The following is a 24,721-nucleotide window of genomic DNA, read 5'->3' as shown; positions in this document are numbered from 1 at the left end:
TTGTGTATATATGCCTCATGTTTTTTGTATCCATTCATCCACTGAAGGGCATCTAAGTTGGCTCCACAGTTTAGCTATTGTGAATTGTGCTGCTACCTTGCTCTTGAATAGGCAGAATTAATATTATCACAATGACCATACTACCAAAAGTACTATACAGATTTAATGCAATTCTGATCAAAATCCCAATGGCATTCCTCATAGAAATAGAAAAAGCAATCATGAAATTCATCTGGAAAAAGAAAAGACCCAGAATAGCTAAAGCAATCCTCAGCAGAAAGAGTGAAGCAGGTGGCATCACTATACCAGACCTTAAACTATATTACAGAGCAATAGTAACAAGAACAGCTTGGTATGGGCACCAAAATAGACTGGTAGACAAATGGTAAAGAATAGAGGACACAGAGACTAACCCACAAAATTACAGTTATCTTATATTAGACAAAAGTACCAAAAACATGCATTGGAGAAAAGAAAGCATCTTTAACAAATGGTGCTAGGAAAACTGGAAATCCATATATAGCAAAATGAAAGTAAATCCCTATCTCTCACCATGCACAAAACTCAACTCAAAGTGGATCAAGGACCTAGGAATTAAACCAGGGACCTTGTGCCTAATAGAAGAAAAAGTAGGCCCTAATCTTCATCATATAGGATTAGGCCCCAACTTCCTTAATAAGACTCCTATAGCGCAATAATTAAAACTAAGAATCAATAAATGGATGGAATCAAACTAAAAAGTTTCTTCTCAGCAAAAGAAGCAATCTGTGAGGTGAACAGAGAGCCCACATCCTGGGAGCAAATCTTTACCCTTCACATATCAGATAGAGCACTAATCTCCAGGGTATATAAAGAAATCAAAAAGCTAAGCACCAAAACACACACACACACACACACACACACACACACACACACACACACACAACCCAATCAACAAATGGGCCAAGAACTTGAACAGACACTTCTCAGAAGAGGATATACAATCAATCAACAAATATATGAAAAAATGCTCATCATCTCTACCAGAGAAATGCAAATCAAAACTACTCTAAGATATCATCTCACTCCAGTCAGAATGGCAGCTATTATGAAGACAAAGTGTTGGTGAGTATGTGGGGAAAAGGGTACAATTGTACATTGCTGATGGGACTGCAAATTGGTGCAGCCAATATGGAAAGCAGTATGGAGATTCCTTGGAAATCTGGGAATAGAACCACCATTTGACCCAGCTATCCCTCTCTTCGGACTATACTCCAAAGACTTAAAAACAGCATACTATATATAGGTATTTTTAGTTGATAAAATTTGCAGTTTAGTCAAGAGTCACATTAATTCACCTCTGCTACAACTATCCTATTAGCTGAGTAATCCAGAGATGACTTCAGAATTACAACCACTCTGATTATCTTAACAGAAATCACATGGAGCACCTATTTCTAAACATTTTTAGCTACTTTTATTTATCATGAACATAGGAACTTTTCTACTTCTTATTCATCTTAAAGTTTCAGACAAACTCAGTTCAGCCAAAGTTATCAAAAACAACTTTGCATTAATATGACTGTTTTGAAAGAGTGCAGACACTACTGTCGTGGTTGATCAATTTAAAAATGAATTTATTATGTGCAGTCTTTCTAGTGCTGTCCAATCAAGCTTTTCTTTTCTTTCTTTTATTGGTCAGGGGGAGGCTGGTACCAGGGATTAAACCAGGGGCCTTTAACCACTGAGCCATATCCATATCATTTTTAAATGTTTTTAATTTTGAGACAGAGTCGAAGTTGCTTAGGTTCTAAGCTATTGAGGCTGGTCTCAAAATTGCAATCCTCCTGCCTCAGTCTCCTGAGTTGCTGGGATTACCAATATAGTTTTAAATAGACTTTTTCATAATAATTTTCGCTGCCAAAAGTTATCATCTTTGTGAACACTGTTGACAAGAAAGAAAGGAGGAATAGGAAGGAGGTAGGAAAGAAGAGAGGGACAATATTTAAAATCATTTGAGGGCTGGGGATGTGGCTCAAGTGATAACCCACTTGCCTGGCATGCTTGGGGCTCTGGGTTCGATCCTTAGCACCACATAAAAATTATAAAATAAAGATGTTGTGTCCACCGAAAACTGAAAAATAAATATTAAAACATTCTCTCTCTTAAAAAAAAATCATTTGAGGTTGCTTTAAACCTTAGTTTGGTCAGATACTCCTTTCAGAATCTGGAAAAAGCTATGGACAACCTCCACATAAAGTAACAAATTTTATAATTTCAGAAGGTTTTGAGAGACTCTTTAACACATTTACATATCCTAGTTTCAAATTTTTTACTTGGGGCTGGGGTGTAGCTAGTACATGCTTAGCATATAGGAGGATTTGATCTTCAGCAACACACACACACACACACACACACACACACACACACACACACACAAACTTCCTACCTTAAATTGTGTTCCACTTTTATACAATCATCAAATCAAATAAGTGTACTTGGATGTGACCCTGTGCTACATAATCAAACTTGGCTACAAGTTACCAATTAATCCAAAGTCTATTTCTGAGCTTATTATATTTTCAGAATTTTCTGTTTCCATAATCCTCTACCCCATTACCTGAGGCTTCGAAGCAGTTGGGTGAGCAGCAGTATGGTTGTTGCTAAGGATATCAGAGAGATGGGCTGTGTACACAGCAGGTACTATATAAAGTCCTCTCTTCAGACAACAGGGGACCAAATGCTTCTCATCAAATTAAATAAATCTTAAGATGACAGCTCTTGGAATATTTAGCTCATGTCAGTGTTATTTTTAGTGATACTGACATTGGTTTTTAAATGTCAGAAATAGGTTTTTAAAGAGAATTTTCTATTACAAGCATTATACTCATTTTTACTCAAATGACAAATTACTTTGTCATTTATTAGACATCACAAGTTGCATGCCTAAAATTTTAATATCTCTTTTAATTGTGTATAAACTAATGCTACACAATAGTGGTTCTCCAAGTGGAGAACCTAAAGAACCACACAAAAGGAGCAGGGGAAACCATCACTGGCCCACCCACAGGTCCAGAACCAGTCTACTTTGCATCCAGCTAGAGTGGGAAAACCTGATAGCTTGTGGATGATGGGCTAGAATAGTCACAAGGATTTCATGCAGTGAATGGTTGGAAAAAATATGCTTAGACTAACCAGTGCTCTGGATCTGCCCAGCAAACCTTGAAAACAAGTATTAAAAGGATCAGATTATTCAAAGTAAGTTCACTGTGTCCCAGAACAAAACTCAATATTAATGGTAACAAAGATATGTATTGTGCAACATGGTGAAATGTACATCTGGCACCCAATAAAAATTATCAGATGTTCAAATGAGCCATAAAATACAACCAATAAAAAAAAATTCTATCAGGAAAACCAGATCCAGAAGTGGCAGAGATAAAGAAATTTTTAGGAAAACATTAGAACAGTTATTACATCTTTATTTCATATGTTCAAAAATGTAGAAGAAAACCTCAGTATGTTAAGAAGAAACATGGATTTTAAAATACTGAGCTCCCAGAGTTAAAAAAGATAACAGATGAAAAAAATTGCTTGATGGTATTAACACATGATTCGACACTGAAGAAAAATGATCAGTGAACTTTATCACACAGCAAGTGTAGGTAGCTTAGAAACTATCTAAAATTAAGCAGAAAAGGGAAAAAAGACAAAAAGAACAGACAGTGGACTGTGGGACATCTTAATTTTGCTTAACATAAGTGTAATTGTATTCCTGAAGGAGAGGAAGCAGAAAAATATTTTGAAGAAATAATGGCCAAAGGAGATTAACTCCAGAATGGTGGAGTTAATATCATCTTTTGCTCTCCCCAGCAAAAGAACCATAACTGGTAAAAAAATAATATATATATATATATATATATATATATATATATATATATATATATATATATATATATATTTAAAACAACCATTTGAAATCTCTGGAAATTGTTCTAAGAGCATACAATGATTCCAGAAAAATCTATGAAATCTCACTATGAACAGTGATAATATATAGCATTTGAAACACAGCCTGCTCCTTCCATTTGCACTACCCCCAGTTTAGCATGATCCAAGCTCTTCCTCAAGTGGATGCAGCACAGGGCTCCTTCCCCCCTCCAGTTACCAGTGAAAGCTCCAGGATCTGCTCTGGAGAGGCAGGCCACTAACATTTCTCATCCCACCCCTTTAATTTCATGTGGCAGAAATTCTGTCTTAGCCAAAAGGGACTTGTAATTTTGGGAACCTTCATCCATCAGCCCATAGCCATGGGGCAGAAGTTGCATCCAAGGCAAGACAGATTGAAAATATCAGTGTCTCAGTCACCCTCAAACAATCTTGCTCATTCAGTATGGTTGCAAAACAGAAGAGGAAAAGGAAGACCAGAGGCTACAATTCCAAAGCAGTCCCCTCCTCATGAAGCAGGGCATTCACTCCAGACAAGTGAGGCACTTTCTGTGTGAACTGTTCTGAAGAGTTGTGCAGATGTTTTGCCCAAAGGGAGAGGCAGGACCCTGAGAGCAGGTAGTTCAAAGTTCTCCCAACAGAAGAGAATTTATTCAGAACAGAGAGTAGGGGAATTCAAGTGTAAAAGTGCTCTTAAAAACAATGAAAATTTTGGTGGTAAGCAATTAAGAGAAGACTCTAGCGTCAATAGAGCAACAAGCTAAATCATAGATGTTTAACAGAAAATCAGAAAGAGTGAATAAAAGCCCTTCTGTGGTAGAAACAAGCCTTTAGAATTTGTTTCAAAGATTACTGCTAGGGTTGGGGCAAAGCTCAGTGGTAGAGGGTATACTTAGCATGTATAAGCCTCTGGGTTCAATGCCAACACCCTCCCAAAAATTGCACCAGAGACTGCTATTGCAAAAATGCCCAAACTGATCAGATTGTAAAACAATTTATTACTCAAGTCACAGATTTAGAAATAGAGCCATCAGCCAGCAATTAGTAGAGGTTAATGGTTGGGTATATTGCTAACAGAGGCAGACAGCTTAACAGAAAGATCAGGGAAAGACACAGTCAGAAAGAGCTTTGCTTAATGTATGTAATCCCATGGGGACTGTGTGCATGCCCAAGGCTGAATCTGAAGAGTGACATCATATGCTTCACATTACATTGGAAATACACTGTACTAAAATAGCCCTGCTGAATTTCTAAGATAAACAAAACAAAACAAAACAAAAAAACCAAAAAACAAAAACAGGCTCAAAAGGCAAAGTGAATGATATCCAAATTTGCTACGATATATTATCTGAAATGTTGAAATTTCAACTTAAAAATATGAAACATACAAAGAAACAAGAAAAAAATGACTAACACACAGGGAAAAAAATCACGTAACAGAAACTTCCTTTGAGAGGGCCTAGAAGCCAGACTTAGCTGACAAAGACTTTCAAACACCTACAGCAAGTATGTTCAAAGAATTAAAGGAAACTATGCTTAAAGCAATAAAGGTATGATGATAATTTCTCATCAAATAAAGAAAACCAATAAATGGACAGATATTTTTAAAAAATGAAAACTCAAGTTGAAAAGTAAAAGAAATTGAAAAATTCACTGAGGTGTTTGATAGTAAATTTGAGCTTGAAGATGAATCAGCAAACTTGAAGACAGATGATGAAGATTATGGAATCCAAAGAACAGAGAAGAAAAGAATGAAGAAAAGTAGATAGAGTCACGTAAACGTGGGGCATCATTAATCACACCAATAAATGCAATGGAAGTACCAGAATGAGAGGAGAGAAGCAAAGAAGCAAGAAAAAAAAAACGTCCAAAGAAATGACTGAAACCTCTCATATATAATGAAAAACTTTATGATTTTAATGAACTCAAGGTAGATAAGGCCAAGAGATCTAGATACACCAAAATGTCAAAATCCAAAGGCAAAAGAAATCTTGAAAGAAATAGAGAAAAATGACTCATCACTTGCAAGACAATGTCAGTAAGAATAACAGTTGATTTTTTTTAACCAGAAACAATATAGGCCAGAAGACAGCATGAAATACTCAAAGTGCTAAAAAAAAAAAAAAACTATCAATCAACAATCTTAAGAGCAAAAAAACTATCTTTCAAAAAGAAAAAGTAGTATCAACAAAATTACAGAATAGCTCCATTCTTTTGTCCCCTACAGAACTATTGAAAAAAGCAAAAACTGTCAGGACCAATTTTGTCATAAATCTAGAAAACAGTCACATGTATGTAGCAACCAAACATGAATGAAGAAAAAGCAAACTTGAAAATAGTGGAAAGCTTTGTGCCTTGAAGTGGCAGCAGACCATGTTCCCAGTGTAGGATCTTGGTCTCTGATTCTGATGGGAGCAGAACAAAGCTTATTCACAAATTATTGTGTATGCCTGTTCTAACCTGTTTGAGAGCAACATGAAAGATTACTGCAAGGTACTATTCTCTGTTTTTCCAAACTTGGAACTCAGGCTGGAAAAATGGTGTGTATTGCTGGAAAATACTGTAAAGAGAATAATCCACAGACTGAAGCAAAAGATAGAGACAATAGACCAACTAAAGTCTGGGAGAAAAAGCTGGGGAGAATTGTTGGGAAAAAAATAAAGCATTCAGAAGCATCCACATATAGGAAAAAATTTAGAAACCCATGTGCATGCCTTTGGCAAGATGAATGCTCAGAAAAGACTTGAATCTAAACTTTCATGTTGTGCTTATCCCTAGGCTCAGAACAAACCTGGTTAAGTGCTGAAGGATTGCTTTAGCCCAGAGCCAATCTGCAAACACTAAATGAGGTGTTTTGGATTAGGGGCATTGATTTTGGTTTTCTTTTTTGTTTCTTTTGGAGTTTTTTGTTTGTTTTTTCCTGTTTTAAGCTATTGCTATTCATGAATGTCTGTCAAAATATTAGTTGGACATGAGCTAAATAGTGATTTCACTGACCACATCCAAAAAGGAATAGAGTCTATACAAAACAGTTTGTAAAAGTCACTAAACAAAAGGACTACTACTGCCTTCAAAACAGAACACCAGCAAACCCTGATGTTATGGATTAAATTGTGTACCCCCAAAATTTGTAGGTTGAAGCTATAACACACTGTTTCTGACTGTATTTGGTCATAAGACTTTTAAGAAAGTAATTAAGGGGATTAGAGATGTAGTTCAGTTGTGGAGTACTTGCTTACCATGTGCAAGGCACTGTGTTTGATCTGCACCACCACAGAAAAAAATAGTCATTAAAGTTAAATGAGGCCTCTAGAGTGGAGTCTGAATCCAGCAGGACTGTTGTGCTTATAAGAATTAGAAGATACACAGAAAGAAGGTGGCTGTCTGCAAGCCAGGATGACAGAACTTGCCAAAAAACAACCCTGCCTGTACCTGTTGGCACCTTAACCTTGGACTTCCAGCCTCCAGAAGTATGAGAAAACAAATGTCTGTTTAAGCAGCTGGTCCATGGTATTCTGTTGTGGTAGCCCAAAGAGTCTAACAAGGATTGTGAGGTCATGAAACTAGGAATTAATAACAGAAAAAAAGAGAAATTCACAATTTTGTGGAAATTAAATAATTTATTATTAAATAACCCTTGGGGCAAAGAAGAAATCATAAAGGAAAACTAGGTCATATTTAGATAGCCATAGTAGTTAGACAAAAAAAATAAAAGGCATCCAAATCAGAAAGGAAGAAATAAGACTATCCTTAATCACAGATGAATTGATCTTATATAGAGAAGATCCCAAAGAGTCCATAAGAAAGCAATTAGACTAATAAAGGAATTTATCCAGATTACAAGGTACAAGATCAATACACAAGAATCAGTTTTATTTCTCTAAATCAGCAATTAATAATTTGAAAAGGAAATAGAGTAATTTTATTTACAATAATATCTAGAAAATACCTAGAAATAAATTTAACTGAGATGAAAAACTTCCATACTGAAAACTGGAAAACATTGTTGAAAGAAAATATAGAGACATCTAATGCACACAGAAACACTTAATATTATTAGCATGGCAATACAAACCTAAAACAATCTATAGATTCAATGTGATTTCTATCAGCGTCCCAATGGCTGTTTTTCTGCAAATATGTAAAAGCTGATCCTTGAATTCATGTGAATTTTAAGTGGGCCCAAATAGCCAAAATAATTTTTGCAGTGGTGGGGATCAAACTCAGGGCATTGTGCCTATTAAGCAAGCACTCTACCACTGAGCTACATCCCTAATATTAAAAAAAGAAGAAGAAATTAAGGAAATCCACATCTTTTTTTAACTTTTTTTGAGAATTTTAATATTTATTTTTTAGTTTCGGCGGACACAACATCTTTGTATGTGGTGCTGAGGATCGAACCCAGGCCACACGCATGCCAGGGGAGCGTGCTACTGCTTGAGCCACATCCCCAACCCTATCCACATCTTTTTAAATATCAAACCTTACTAATAAGCTAAAATAACCAAAACAGTGTACTAAAAGCACATTAGACCTACATAAAATGCAATTGAAAGGAGGAGCTCAAAATAAACAATATCTCTGTAGCCAATTGATTTTTCACAAGGATGCCAAATCCATTCAATGTGAAAAGAATAGTTCCTTCAAATGTGATGCTGGTATAACTGGATTTACACATATAAAAATTAATTCAAAAATGGATCAAAGAGCTAAGCATAAAATTATATTTAAAAAAATTTAGAAGATGTATTTATCCATTTTCAGTTACTATAACAAAATACTTGAGGACAGGTACTTCATAAAGAAAGGAGTTTTATTTAGCTCACAATAGTGGAGGCTCACGGGCATGGAGCTGGTATCAGCTCAGCATTGGTGAGGATCTCATGGTGAATAGCATCACAGTAGAGGGAGGGCATGCAATAGGGAGGCATCATATGGCAAGATAGAAAAACAGAGACAGGATAGGAGACAATCTCACTCTTTTATATCAACTTATTCTTAAGAGAATGAACTCATTCTGCAAGATCAGCATTATTTCCTTCCAAAGTTACGAAGAAAATAACAGTGACCCACAGTGACCAAATTGTGCTTAGGCTGGGTTCCACCTCTTAAGCTCCCATCATATCATCCCATTAGAGACCAGCCTTCTAACACATGAACCTTTGAGTTACAAATCACATACAAACCATACCAGAAGAAAACATAGGGAAAATATTTGTGACCTTACATTTGGCAATATATTCTTAGATATGATACAAAAAGTGCAAGCAATAATAACAAAATACATCAATCGGATTTCATCAAATGTAACAGCTTTTGTGCATCAAAGAACGTTATTGAGAAAGCAAAAAGACAGTCAACACAATACCAACAATATTTGCAAACCACATAACTGATAAGGGTTTAATATATAAAGAACTTCTTCAATTGAACAACAAGCAGACAACCCAATTTAAAAATGGGCAAAAACAGGAAAAAAAGAAAACTAGAATAAAATTTCTCTAAGAGGATTTATGAATGAATAATGAATACATGAAAAAATATTCAAAAAAGAAAATCATTAACTATCAGGAAATTGTAAATCAAAACCACAATGAGATACTACTTCACACCCACTAGAAATGCTACAATATACATACTTAGAAAACCAGGAAATTGAAAGTGTTAGCAAGGATGTGGATAAATCAGAACTCACACTTTGCTATTAGTAATATCAAATGGTGCGCAAACACTGTGGAAAACACTTTGTCAATTCCTTTAACTATAGAATTGCCATATTACCTAGCAGTTCCACTCTTAACAAATGTATCCAAAAGAACTGAAAATAGGGACGTGACAGATACTTGTATGTCAGTGCTCAGTTCAGCCTTATTCCCCATAGCAAGAAAGTGTTTTGGTTTTGAAGCCAGTCTTGGCAACATAGTGAGACCCCCCTAAAAAAATAAAAATCAAACAATAAGCAAAAGAAAGTGTGAACAATTAAATTTTCCATCAACAGAGGAATGGATTAAAAATGTGGCATATACATACAATAGAATACCAGTGATAGAATGAGCCCTGATATACACTACAACGTGCATAAACCTTAAAATTATTGTGCTAGCATACCACATTTAAACCAGAAGCAAGAAGAGATAATACGTTCTAAAATCAAAACCACAAGTTTAGCACTTAATGATCTGATTATTTGCTACTGACAACTAGAACATGATAGAGCTACAGAATGAAATAAAAAAGATCAGAAATGTAAATGTCTGATTTGGGATCCTGGAACAGCTCAACATTTAGATAGACATTCAGATTCCAAACAAGGAAAATATTTGAATTGGGATGCTGTTTTTAGATTTTAACAGAAATATATTCAGAAAGAAATAGAATGTCTAAGAACAGAAAAATGAAATGTATCAGCCCCAACACAAACCTCCATACAGAAAAAGCTCCAAGAAATCAGTAGTTTGGTCAGATGCTTCCTCAAATGTGCAACAAAGAGAGTACACAGGCTAAAATGTAAAGAACTCTTGAATTATATTATGGATACAGTGAGAGATTCATCAAATGGTATTTACGGAGCTGATTGTAGCAACATACTACTCAAAGATATTCATTCAGTGAGAAACTGGTGTGAAATATCTCAGCAAAGTGCCTAGGTAAGTTATAAAGGTAAGTTATAAACTTGGTTGTGAAAGTTTTCCTTATAAATGGATGCAGTTGGAGAAGATAATGCTAAGTGAAGTTAGCCAATCCCCAAAAAACAAATGCCAATGTTTCCTCTGATATAAGGAGGCTGACTCATAGTGGGGTAGGGAGGGGGAGCATGGGAGGATTAGATGAATTCTAGATAGGGAAGAGGGGTAGGAGGGAAAGGGAGGGGGCAGGGGGTTAGCAATGATGGAGGAATGTGATGGACATCATTATCCAAAGTACATGTATGAAGACATGAATTGGGTGTCAACATACTTTATATACAGAGATATGAAAAATTGTGTTCTATTTGTGTAATAAGAATTGTGATGCATTCCACTATCATGTACTTACAAAATAAAATCATTTTAAAAAAGAAATGAAATTTTACCAATGAAAGCATTCAGATGAAAGGAAGGAAGAATGCTAAGTGAAATAAGCCATACACAAAAGGACATATATTGTATGATTCACTTATATAAAATATTCAGACTAGGCAAATCCATACTGATAGAAAGTAAACACAAAACTGGAAAGGCATGAGGGAGGAAAGAATGAAGAATTATTACATAATGGTTATAGATTTCAGTTTTGGAAATGGATAGTAGAGACAATTGCACTCTGAGCTGTACATTTATAATGGTTAAAATGGCAAATTGTGTGTGTGTGTGTATGTGTGTGTGTGTGTGTGTGTGTGTGTGTATGTATTATCACAACAAAAAACAAGGAGGGGCTGGAGTTACAGCTCAATGGCAGAGAGCTTGCCTAGCATGTGTGAGGTACTTACTAGGTTTGATCCTCAGCACTACATATAAATAAATAAATAAATAGATAGATAGATAAATAAATTAAATAAAAGTATTTAAAAACCAAAGAGAAATAAAGACTTTCTAGATTAAAAAATGAGAGAATATGCTAATATGACCTAATAAGAAATATGAAAGAAATTTTTTTGGTATGAAAAAAACTGACACCAGAGATTATTTCAAATCCACACATGAAAAAATCAAACAGAATCATAAAGGTTATTATAGTATATGGTATTTATATAATGTATATAAATTATAAACACCATTATATATTATTAATTATAATTATATATAATTGGTAAGTATAATTCATACCATTTCTTTCCTTTCTTAACTGATTTCAGAAATGATTTTATAAAACAATATGTATGTATTGTATCATTGGGCTCATAACATAAATAAATTAACTTGGCAATAACAGCACAAAAGAAGTGGGAGAACTATCCAGCATGGTGGTACATGCCTGTAATCTCAGCAACTCAGGAGACTGAGACAGGAGGATCAAAATTTTGAGAACAGTTTCAGCAATTTAGTGAGGACTTGTCTCAAAATAAAAAATAAAAGATATCACAGTGAATCTCTACATCATATACAATCATAAGACTGGGATCATAATTAGAATAATATATACTCCATGTTTATATAAATCTATCGAAATATAATCTACTGTCATGTATAACTAAAAGAAACAAATAATTTTTTTAAAAGGGGATATGGGGGCTGGGGCTGTAGCTTAGTGGTAGAGCACTTGCCTAGCATGTGTGACACACTGGGTTCGATTCTCAGCACCACAGATAAATAAACAAAATAAAAATTCATCAACAACTTAAAATATTTTTTTTTTAAAAAAAGGAGGATGAGCTCTTGTGATAAAGCACCCCTGGGTCCAATCCCCAGTACCAAATAAATAAATATAATCTACACTTTTCACATTTCTTTCCCTTTTCAATCTTATCCAGCTCTATCAAAGATTCTTTTTGGTAAAAGCTTCATTGAGACACATGCAAATTATAAAAGAACTATTGTAAGATGCATCTTTGGCCTATTATCCTATTTTACCAGCATACACACACACACACATGCATGCATGCATACACACACGTGCATTCTGCTGTAGGTATAACAAATTAGACTAAATACATTTTTTAAAAAAGGTGGTGGGAAAGAGTGAAGTCAGCAAGGAAATGATATTAACTCCACAATAAACAATGAAAAAATACCAAGAAATGGCAAATAAGTTAATATAATCACTTCTGCATTATGGTCTAGATAGTGAATGTCCTCTGAACGCATATGTGTTCATCCTGAGGTGCTATGGGGTGGTGGCAAAAACTCTAGGAGATGGTGCCTAGTGGAAGGAATTTCAGTCATTGGGGGTATGCCCATGAAGTGGGCATTGGCCCCTGCCCTTTTCCCTCCATTTCTTTCTCTTGGCTTCCTGGCCACCATGAGGTGAGCAGCTTTGCTCTACTGCATATTCCTTGCCATGATGTTCTGCCTCTCTGCAGGCCCAAAGTGATAAGGCCAAGTGACCATGGACTGAAATCTGAAACTGTGAGCCAAAATAAATCTTTCCTCCTTTTAAGTTGATTTTCTCAGGTATTTTTGCCATTGCAACAGAAACCTGACTAACATATTCTGTTACACTTGTTATTTTTTCCATAGGTTCTTTAAAAGACATAAAATTGAATAAAGTAAAAATTGTAACAGTATATTATTCGGTGTTCAACATATATAGGAATAATATACATAATAATATCAGTGAAAAGAGGAAGAAGAGGAAATAGAGCTACAGAGGGTAATGTCTTTATATATCCTTGGGATTAAGTTAGTATGAATCTGTGATACTGTGATGCAATAAGAAATGTATATTTGATCTCTGCCTCTGGTTACTAGCACACAGTTCCTAAAGCCCTTAGAATCTCTTGTCTTTTGGTAGGCTGATAAAATGACTGATGTCCAAGGAATCCTGGATGGCCTTAGGATAGAGGCTGATTGCCTAGGATACCAACTATATGATTAGTGTTAGAACTTTCAATCCCACTTTCCACCAACCAAACTTTTAGGGAGAGAAGAGAGGCTTAAAGTTGTGTTGAACACCACTAGCCAATGATATAATCAATAATGCCTATGCGATGAAGCCTCCACAAAACCTCATAGAACAAGGTTCAAGGAGAATCCACACTGGAACAAGTGAAGGTTCTGGACTGTGGAAGGCCTGGAAAGAGCTTGGAAGTTCCGTGTCCCTTCACACACTTTGCCCTATGCGTCTCCTCCATCTGGTTGTTCATCTGTATTCTTTATAATAAACCAGTAAACATAAATATTTCCCTGAGTTATTTGAGCTGTCTAGCCAATTAATCAAACCCAAAGATGGGATCTTGGGAACCCTCAATTTATAGCTCATTAGTCATAAATAGATAATACATTCTGGAGCTTGTAACTGGCATCATGAAGTGAGAAGTGGGAAGTAGGAAGCAGTCTTGTGGGAACTGAGCCCTTAATCTGTGGGATCTGGTGCTATTTCCAGGTAAGATAGTGTCAGAATTGAATTGCATTAGAGGACACTCCACAAGTGTTCATGGGAGAAATGATTTCTTGGTATGTGAGAAATTCCCACATATCTAGTATATCAAAAATGTTGCATAGGATGTCTGAGAGTAGTAAAAATACTTTGGTTTTTCTTATTGCTAATAGAATCTAAAATGGAGATGCACAGACAGTTCCCAACTTATAATAATTTGACTTACAAATTTTCAACTTTACAATAGTGAAAAAATGATATGTATCAGTAGAAACCATACTTTGAATTTTGCTCTTTTCCAAGGCTAGTAATAAGCACTACAGTACTCTCTCACTATGCTGGGCAGGGAGACAGAGCTCCTAATCAACCACATGATCACAAGGGTGAACAACCCATACTCTGAAGTCTACTGTATTGTAAGCTAGGATGTATGGTAATATATTAAATGTACTTTTGGTATATTCAATATGGTAGGTGTATTTAAATGTATTAAATGTATGTTTGGTAGATGTATTAAATGTAAATTCAATTTATGATACTTTCAACTGACAATTTATCAGAATGTATCCCCATCATTAGTTGAGGAACATCTGCATATGGTAAGGCCCCTAGGGTCTAGAGTAGTCAATAATAAAATAACTTTACAATAATGAAAAATAATTAAGATGAATAAAATATTCACTTAATGTAAAGGAAAGTAGGGAAGGTGAGACAGGAACAGGAACGACATGAAATATATGGAAAAGTAAAACTAAATGACAGGCATAAATCCAACTATATCAATAATAATATTAAATGTGAAAGGATCAAGCAATCCAACAAATTCAGAGATTGTTAGGGTAGATAAAATAACATTCAATTATATCTTGTCTATAGGAAAGATATTTTAAATTCAAAGATGAGAATAGATGGAAAGCAAAACGTTGAAAAAATGTATCATACAAAGAACACCCATAAGAAAACTGGAATGACTGTGCTATTATCGCTCAAATAGACATTAGACAAAAAATGTTAATGGAGATAAAAAGGTACATTTTATGGTACCCAATAATGGTAGTATGAAATTATTTTCCCTAAGACCTTTAATAAGACAAGGACATCTAATTTAACCATTTTTATTCAACATTGTTACTAGCCATGGTAAGCAAAAAAGAAAAAATTATATCCAAATTGAAAAGGAAGGAGTAAAGCTATCTCTGTGTGTTGATGGCATGGTCTTATATATGGAAATCCCAAAGAATAAACACACACAAAAAAACTAATAAATTAATTCAGCAAAGTTGCAGGACATAAGATCAACTTACAAATCACTATTTCTCTACACTAGCAATTAACAATCCAAAGAAAATAAAGAAAACAACTCCATTTACAATGACATCAAAAAATTGAATATTTAATAATAAATCTAAGCAAAAATGTGTAATATTTATATTCTAAAATCTATAAAATGCTGTAGAAAAAATAAAAGAGGACTTAAGTAAATGAAAACATAGCCCATGTTTATGGAGTAGAAGACTTAATATTAAGATGTCTACTACTCCAAATGACCTACAGATTCTTGGTAATCCCTATCAAAATCCCAATGGTTCATTTTGCAGAAATGGAAAAGCAGATCCTAAAATTCATAAGGAATTGCAAGGGGTCCCAAATAGCTAAAACACTCTTCCAAAGGAATAACAATATAGGAGGACACATATTTCCTGATGTCAAAACTTACTACAAAGTTATAGTAATAAAATGGCATAAAGATAGACCCACAGGGCAATGAAATAGAATTGAGAGTCCAGAAATAAATCCTTATATTTATGGCCAATTGATTCTCGACAAGGATGCCAAGACAATTCAATGGGGGAATCAACGATCTTTTCAACAAATGTGCCAGAAGAACTGGATATCCATGTGCAAAAGAATAAAGTTAAATTCTTTCCTTATATCATACATGGAAATTAACTGAAATGAATCACACATTATATGATTCCATTTATAACTAATGCTCAGAATAGACAAATCCATAGAAACAGAAAGTAGATTAGTGGTTGCCAGGGACTGGGGGAGGGGGAATGGGACATGACTACTAATGAATACAGAGTTTCTTACTGAATTGATGAAAATATTCTGTGATTAGATTGTGATAGTTGCTTAGGTTTGTGAATATATTAGAAATCATCCACTTGAACACTTTAAAGCTTTTACTTTATGGTGTGTTGATTCTCTCTCTAAAATATTGGCAGGAGACAAAGGCATGAAAGTTTCCATTTATAAGTGTGTGCTCACACTCAACTTGAGACAAACCAAAGAAAGGCACCCACTAGATAGACTCCTCCACTTTTGTGGGTGATATGGGGTATTGAGGGCAGGGAGAATACTATCACAACTATATCATTCTTCCACACATTACCCTACCATTCTTATTTCCTACCTGAGGTAATGATTTTGGGACCAGAGATACAATTATGCCTGTGAAAAGCAGTGTTGATCCCTAAGCAAGAAACAACATTCTCCCTTAACACACTGCTTTCTATGGTGGTTCAAGTTACAAGGAGTGATAAAAATTTATGGAAAATTCTTTAAAAAGCAATTCATAGGTTTAAAAATGTGGAGTTGGGCTAGGGATGTGGCTCAGTGATAGAGTGATTTCCTGGCATGTACAAAGACCCTGGTTTCAACATCCAGCACTACAAAAAAACAAATAAACAAATAAATAAAAATGTGACTCTTCTGGATATTGTGATGAAATCTTATGCTGTTTTGCTCTGTCCCACCCAGGACATAAATTATCTTTTTGTGCATTTTATCCATGCTATATACACTATCACTGAGTAGCTCTCTTAGTTATCAGATTGAGTATTCAGGTTATCATAGTGCTTATGTTCAACTAGCCCTTATTATACTTACCAAGAGCCCTACAGTGCAAGAGTAGATGTTGGCAATTCTAATATGCCAAATAGAAGCCATAAAGTTCTTCTTTTAAGATGACAGTTCTTGACTTAAGGGGGAAAAATCTGTATGCTGAAATTGCTAAGATCTACGTTAAGACTGAATCTTGTATCTGTGAATTGGTGAAGAAGGAAAAAGAAATCTGCTAGTTTTGCTATCACATCTTAAACTGCAAAAAAAATATGGGCACAGCATGACAAATGGAAAAAGGCATTAAATTTGTGGTTTCCAGGATCCACCAAGGGTCTTGGAACTCAACTCCTCTGGATAAGAGGGGGACTATTGGAATTTGGAATGGATTAAACTTTATACCCATCTTATAAAATTGGGATCAACAATGGTAGCAGCTGTATTGCTCAGTGATCAAGATAAGCCATTAGTTATATATATGTGTAACTCTATATAGGTAGGAATGGACTAAAATGGAAGCACTCACTAGACTCACATTGCTGCTGCCATCAATCTGAGTCAGTTCTGTCCTCCAAAGATAAATATTTAAGGTTAAAATCAATGACAAGGGGCTAGAGTTGGGGCTCAGTGGTAGAGTGCTCACCTGGCATGTGTGAGGCACTGGGTTCTATTCTCAGCACCACATATAAACAAATAAATAAATACATGTCCATCAATAACTATTAAAATTTTTTTAAGAAATCAATGACAAATAAAAGAAATATAGCTGCAGGTAAACAGATAGATGGATTATACAATGAGGGAATTAATTCCCTCTCCCTCCAATCAGGAGGCACTTCTTTCCACGCTGGGCTGCTTGGAGTTGAGGGAGGGGTTATGTGGTCAACTCTTTCCTTTCTGCCTTCTTGTCTTTTCATTTTGTTTTACAAAAAGCAGGCAATATGGTCTCTCATCTGATTTCCTTAGCTCTGTGAAGGTAGTTTGGTGCATGAGTAGCTGTTTGACTTGATGTGTTTACAGGGGTGATCACTGGAAGATCTTACTTAGCTGCCCTCTTGCTCCTTTCCACTATGCAATGAGGGAAATACAATATTACATTAGTTCTTCAAGCAAGGCTCAGAGAAAGAGAATACAATTCTCTCTTACCACAGTTACATCAGATGCCCTAATGGGACTCATGCTGGGAAATATTCTGGTCAGGTTCTCTGATGGGTCTCTAGTAATATCTTTTGATTCTTAAAATTCATGTTAAATATACTAAAAACAGTATCATTTTGGAATAATCTTCTAGGAATTAGTCCCTGTCAAATCATCGAACCATGCAGTTTGTAGTTGACACACAGATCATTGCATAATTGCAAACTTTGATCACTAAATACTTAAGAAAGGTTTTTGGTTATTTTGAAAAGAATGTCACAGTCACTTGCCCATGATGCCAAAGCATATTATGTATAAACCTCAGGAGGCTCCAGGGTATTTTGAGATACCACACTAATGCTGTTATTACAAGTAGTTAGTTGCTTCTTGTTTAGACCTCCTGCAACTTCCTATAGCTTCATTATTAAATTTACATACATGTTTAAAAAACAAAGTGTATTATGTATAAATGCAATTCACCCTTGTCTCTGTGGGTATAAAGCTATTAAATAAAATAAAAAACAATGAGTTTCTGATGGAAAGGTAGTAGGCAGCACATGGTAGGATCAAATTCCCATAGGAATTGACTCCACCTTGAGGCAAGGAAGGTCTTTATGTCAAACTCAAGAGTAAATTACATGTAAGTGTGATTACTAGCTACATAACTTCTGTATGGAGACCCAACATTTTGGGGTACAAAATGTGTCCTAATTGCACTCAAGCAATTTGTACATGATGGCAACCACACACTTGATGGATTAAATACTGGTCAACAAGACAGAAAAGAGCTTATATGAGCAATAGATGCCAAGTTTAAACATCAAAAGATAAAATTAAATAAATGAAAAAGGATTTAATTTTAACAATATATAAAAACATAAAAATATACATATTAATGCAGTATCATGTGATGTTTCAATAGATGTATACATTGTATAATGTTTAAATTGGATTAAACACATTTATCTTCTCAAGCTTTTATGACTTCTTTATTGTGAAAACTTTTAAAATACTTTCTTCTAGCTTTTTGAAATGTACAGTATGATTATCTATAGTTACCCTACCATGCAATAAATAGCATGCCAGGACTTCTTGTTATCTAACTTAGTATCCACAGATCAACCCCAATCCCTTACTATTCACTGCTCTCCCTGGCCTCTGCTAAGCACCATGTCTACTCTCAACATCCATGATACTAAGCTTTTTAGATTCCACATAAGAGATCAGGGAGCAATTGTCTTTCTGTACCTTGTTTATTACACTTAACATAATGATCTCTAGTTCCATATATGTTGTTGTAAATGACAGAATTTCATTCTTTTGGATGAATAGTATTGCATTGTGTATATGTATCAATGTTTTTAATCCTTTAGTCATTTGATGTACACTTAGATTGTTTACATTTCTTGGCTATAGCGAATAGTACCACAATGAACATGGAAGTGCAGATGTCTCTTGAACATACTGATTTTATGTGGAGATATAACAAGTAGTGGTATTTGCTGGATCAAACTGAGTTCTCCTTTAATGCATGGTATTTACAAGAAAAAAGATGGTAGGTAGAATAAACCAATTAGAAGGGATACACTTCCAGAAGAAAGGAAGAGGATGATAATCAGCCTAGAAAGATGGTGAAGTTTTAGCAAACTCAGTCAGGCAGATTCATTGAAAAATGTTGCAGAATTCTAGGACTCGGTGCTTAGAAAGGGCTTATATCCTGACCCAAGAGGGTCTTCTGACTCTTTTAAAACAGACAGATCCTGAACTAGAAATAGGTTAATTACCTTTCACCATAGGTAATGACCTTCATCAACACTTCTGGAAATGTTATTGACCTCCAAACTTCTAAGTTCTCTAGAAGCAAAATTAATTTACATAAATGTATATTGTTTACCCTCAACCCAAGAATGAATCAAATAAATTGTACCTTGCAGCAGTTAGCAGTAGAAATCATTCTAAATTGTATCCTTATACATGTCATAAGAAACAGATGGGCCTTGCTACATAACAGCACACAAAGAAAACAGTCTTAGTAAAATCATGTGAATTGAGACAGGATGACTAGCTTTGCCCCATATGTTATGGGCTGAATTGTCTCTCTCCCACCATTCAAATGTTAAAACCCTAACCACTAGTACCTATATTTGAAGATAGGGTCTTTTTAAAGGGGATTTCATTAAAATGAGGCCATTAGGTAGGGCCTAATCCAATTTGACTGGTATCATAATAGAAAATTTGGACATATAAAGAGACACCATGGATCTATTATGCAGGGGAAAGACCATGTGAGGACACAATGAGAAGGTGGTCATTTGAGAGTCAGAGAGAGAGAGACCTCAGAAGAAACCAAACTTGCCAATGCCTTAATCATGACTTACCTCCAGAATTATGACAAAATAAATGTCCATTGTTAAAGCCACCTAGTCCATGGTATATTATAATGACAGTCCAAGCAAACCAATATATTATCTAACTTGGAACCTGGAAGTATCCAAATCCTGGTAAATTGTGACAGCACCTTTCTATAAGAACATCTGGTAGCACCCCCTAAATAGGATGGCTACCATGACAGTTCCGGAGAGGACCAACTAAGGTCAAAAACTCCACCACCTGACGTGAAGGAGGAACTGAACACCTGATTGGCAAAAAGCACAGAAGGTGGCTCCCAGTTCTCCTGGTAAACATCAAACAGAAATAAAATTGGGGACAGCATTGTCTCCTTTGTCATTCTCAGCTTGGAGATGGCCCACTGTCTCTCTTGAGAGTGCTTTTTGCTTAAGCCTCACTTTTACTTTATTTTTATTTCTAATAAAGTTCTCTTGCATGAAAAAAAAGAACATCTGGCATGTGGTCAAGGGCCAATTATGTTGGGAAGGTATAACAAATAGGTAATTCTACTTGTGGAATGATACATAATAGTACTATAACCATTGTGTAATATGGTGTAATGTTAGAATTTGCTGGTTACCTTATGTAAATAAGACATAATTCAGATATTGATAATTATATATAAAGTAAATGTAACTATAAAGTTTCCTCAGGACGTGATATCAATGGAAAATGCTTGGCTTGAGGAGGGACCAGATCAAGTTAACCATCAACTAATTAATTGCTAAATACCTTGATGTATGTATCATAAAGTATAAAGGTAGACCAAGGGAAGAAACAATCAAATTAATACAAATATGGATACTCTCTCTCTCTCTCTCTCTCTCTCTCTCTCTCTCTCTCTCTCTCACACACACACACACACACACACACACACACACACATACACACACATATAAAATACCTTGATAGGATGAATTAGTTGCTTCTTCAAGTCTTTGCCTATTTTGGGTGGACTTACAGGAAAGAGTTGACTCAGCAGGTCTGATTTGCTCACACCTTACACATTCCCAGAGTTATCTGTTCTTACAAATGGCCCTTGTCTAGGAAGTAGGAATTATGGCCTTTGAAAATTCTAACTGATAAGATTATTTTGCATACTTGGAGCTTTGAACCACACTAACAATTTGTGGTGGTGTGCATAAACAATGTGATTTATGGGGAATGACTGCTTTCCTTCTGATGGTTTTGGTAACTACAATCCATCAAGCAGGCACTGGACACCCACATGAACAAAACCTCTGGAATATTTAGGCTCAAGTGAGCTATGTGAAAGACCATATTTCGCACATGTTGTAGATAGAGGAATTAAGTGCATTCTGTGAAATTCTACTGGAAAAGGACTCTTGAAAGCTTGCATCTGGTTTCTTCCAGACTTTACCCCACATGCCCATAAACCCTTACTAATTTTGCTTTGTATCTGGTTTCTGTAATAAACCATGAGTATAATGACTTCCGAGTCCTATGAGTTTTGAAGGTATTCTTGAGGATCCCCATCACAGATACACAAGAAAATACCTAGTTATACATGCCTATAATCCCAGAGACTAGGGAGGCTGAGGCAGGAGGATCTCAAATTCAAGACCACTCTGGGCAATTTAATGTCTCAAAACAAAATAAAAAGGGCTGTGGATATAGCTAAGTGGTAGAGCACTCCTAGGGGTTCAATCCCCAGTAACCAAGAAAGGAAAAAGAAAATGTCTAGTTAACATCAAAGAAAGCAGTAATGGAGAGAAAAGATATAGAAAACAAATAGCAAAAAATGGCAGATATAAATCCTAGTTCATCAATAATTAAATTAAATGGAAGTGGAAAAATAAGTTTTTTTTCATCAAAGAGATGCAAGAAAGATTTAATGCAACTTTTTTGTAGTACTAAAAGAAAAAAATCTGCCAATCTAAATCCTATAATAATGAAATATCCTTGTAAAGCATAGGTGAAATAAAAACATTTCATTGACTTTTTAAATGACTTTGTTCTTTTTTAAAAAGACATACAAAAACTGAAATAATTCATCACTAGGAGGAGAGTTGCACTACAAGAAATAGGAAGGATATGCCTTGGGTAGAAGGAAAATAATACCTGATGGAAATCTGGATCTATACAAAAAACTGAAAGCACTAAAATGATAAACACATGAATAAATTAAAATAATATTTTTCTTATTTTTGTATCTCTTTAAAAAATAACTGTTGAAAGCAAAAATAAAGCATTATAGGGCTCAATATGTATGGAATGAAATATACAACAAAAAGAGCACAAAGGCTAGTAGGGGGAATGTAAGAACATTATTTTAAGTTCTTATACTTGAAGTGGACTATGATAAATGAAAGGTGTATACTATAAACCCTAAAAGAACCAAGTAACAAAGCATTATATCTAATAAGTCATCAAGAGGTAAAATGGAATCATAAATAATTCAAGGTAAAAAGGAGAGAAAAGTGAATAAAGAATAGAAGGCAGGCAAACAGTGAGATGGTAGATTTAAAAACAATCATATTAATAACCACATTAAATAATTACAGTTATATTAGACAAAGGTGCCAAAAACATGCATTGGAGAAAAGACAGCCTCTTCAACAAATAGGGCTGAGAAAATTGGAAATCCGTATGCAACAGAATGTAATTAAACCCTTATCTCTCGCCATACACAAAACTCAACTCAAAGTGGATCAAGGACATAGAAATTAAACCAGAGACACTGAGTCCTTAATAGAAGAAAAAGTAGGCCCAAATCTCAATTATGTTGGATTAGGCCCTGATTCGTATAGTGCAAGAATTAAAATAAAGAATCAATAAATGGGATGAATTCAAACTAAAAAGCTTCTTCTCAGCAAAAGAAACAATCAGTGAGGTGAATAGAGAGCCTACACTTTGGGAGCAAATCTTTACCACACACACATCAGATAGAACACTAATCTCCAGAATATATAAAGAACTCAAAAAGCTAAGCACCAAAAAAACAAATAACCCAATCAACAAATGGGTCAAGGACTGAAAAGACACTTCTCAGAAGATGATATACAATCAATCAACAAATATATGAAAAAATGTTCAACATCTCCAGCAATTAGAGAAATGCAAATCAAAACTACTCTAAGATTTCATTTCTCTCCAGTCAGAATGACAGCTATTAAGAATACAAATAACAATAAGTGTTGGTGAGGATGTGGGGGAAAAAGATACACTCAGACATTGCTGGTAGGACTGCAAATTGGTGCAGCCAATGTGGAAAGCAGTATGAATATTCCTTGGAAACCTGGGAATGGAACCACCATTTGACCCAGTTATCCCACTCCTTGGTCTATACCCAAAGGACTTAAAAACAGCATACTACAGGGACAAAACCACATCAATATTTACAGCAGCACAATTCACAATAGCTAAACTGTGGAACCAATCTAGATATCCTTCAGTAGATGAATGGATGAAGAAAATGTCGTATGTATACACAATGGAATATTATTCAGCATTAAAAGAGAATAAAATAGAGCCCTAATATCCAGAGTATACAAAGAACTAAAAAAATTAGACAATAAGATAACAAATAACCCAATCAATAAATGGGCCAAGGACCTGAACAGACACTTCTCAGAGGAGGACAATCAATCAATAAGTACATGAAAAAATGCTCACCATCGCTAGCAGTCAGAGAAATGCAAATCAAAACCACCCTAAGATACCATCTCACTCCAGTAAGATTGGCAGCCATCATGAAGTCCAACAACAACAAGTGCTGGAGAGGATGCGGGGAAAAGGGTACACTTGTTCATTGTTGATGGGACTGCAAATTGGTGCAGCCAATTTGGAAAGCAGTATGGAGATTTCTTGGAAAGCTGGGAATGGAACCACCATTTGACCCAGCTATTCCCCTTCTCGGTCTAGTCCCTAAAGACCTAATAAGAGCATGCTACAGGGACACTGCTACATCAATGTTCATAGCAGCACAATTCACGACAGCAAGATTATGGAACCAACCTAGATGCCCTTCAATAGATGAATGGATAAAAAAAATGTGGCATTTATACACAATGGAGTATTACTCTGCATTAAGAAATGACAAAATCATAGAATTTGGAGGGAAATGGATGGCATTAGAGCAGATTATGCTAAGTGAAGCTAGCCAATCTTTAAAAAACAAATGCCAAATGACTCCTTTGATATAAGGGGAGTAACCAAGTACAGGGTAGGGACGAAGAGCTTGAGAAGAAGATTAACATTAAACAGGGATGAGAGGTGGGAGGGAAAGGGAGAGAGAAGGGAAATTGCATGGAAATGGAAGGTGATCCTCAGGGTTATACAAAATTACATATAAGAGGAAAGGAGGGGTAAAACAAGATAATACAAGTGGAAGAAATGATTTAAAGTAGAGGGGGTAGAGAGAGAAAAGGGGAGGGGAGGGGAGGGG

General features: G+C 35.3%; 1 pseudogene; it reads left to right on the top strand.

The window, feature by feature from the left end:
- The first annotated feature begins 8,773 nt into the window (after positions 1-8,773).
- LOC120889756 (serine-protein kinase ATM pseudogene) lies at positions 8,774-10,632 on the top strand (annotated as a pseudogene).
- The last annotated feature ends 14,089 nt before the right edge of the window (positions 10,633-24,721 follow it).

This window comes from Ictidomys tridecemlineatus, chromosome X, assembly GCF_052094955.1.
Source record: "Ictidomys tridecemlineatus isolate mIctTri1 chromosome X, mIctTri1.hap1, whole genome shotgun sequence".
NCBI lineage: Eukaryota > Metazoa > Chordata > Mammalia > Rodentia > Sciuridae > Ictidomys > Ictidomys tridecemlineatus.
Note: the sequence above shows the minus strand (reverse complement) of the source record. Positions and strands in the feature narration are given on the sequence as shown.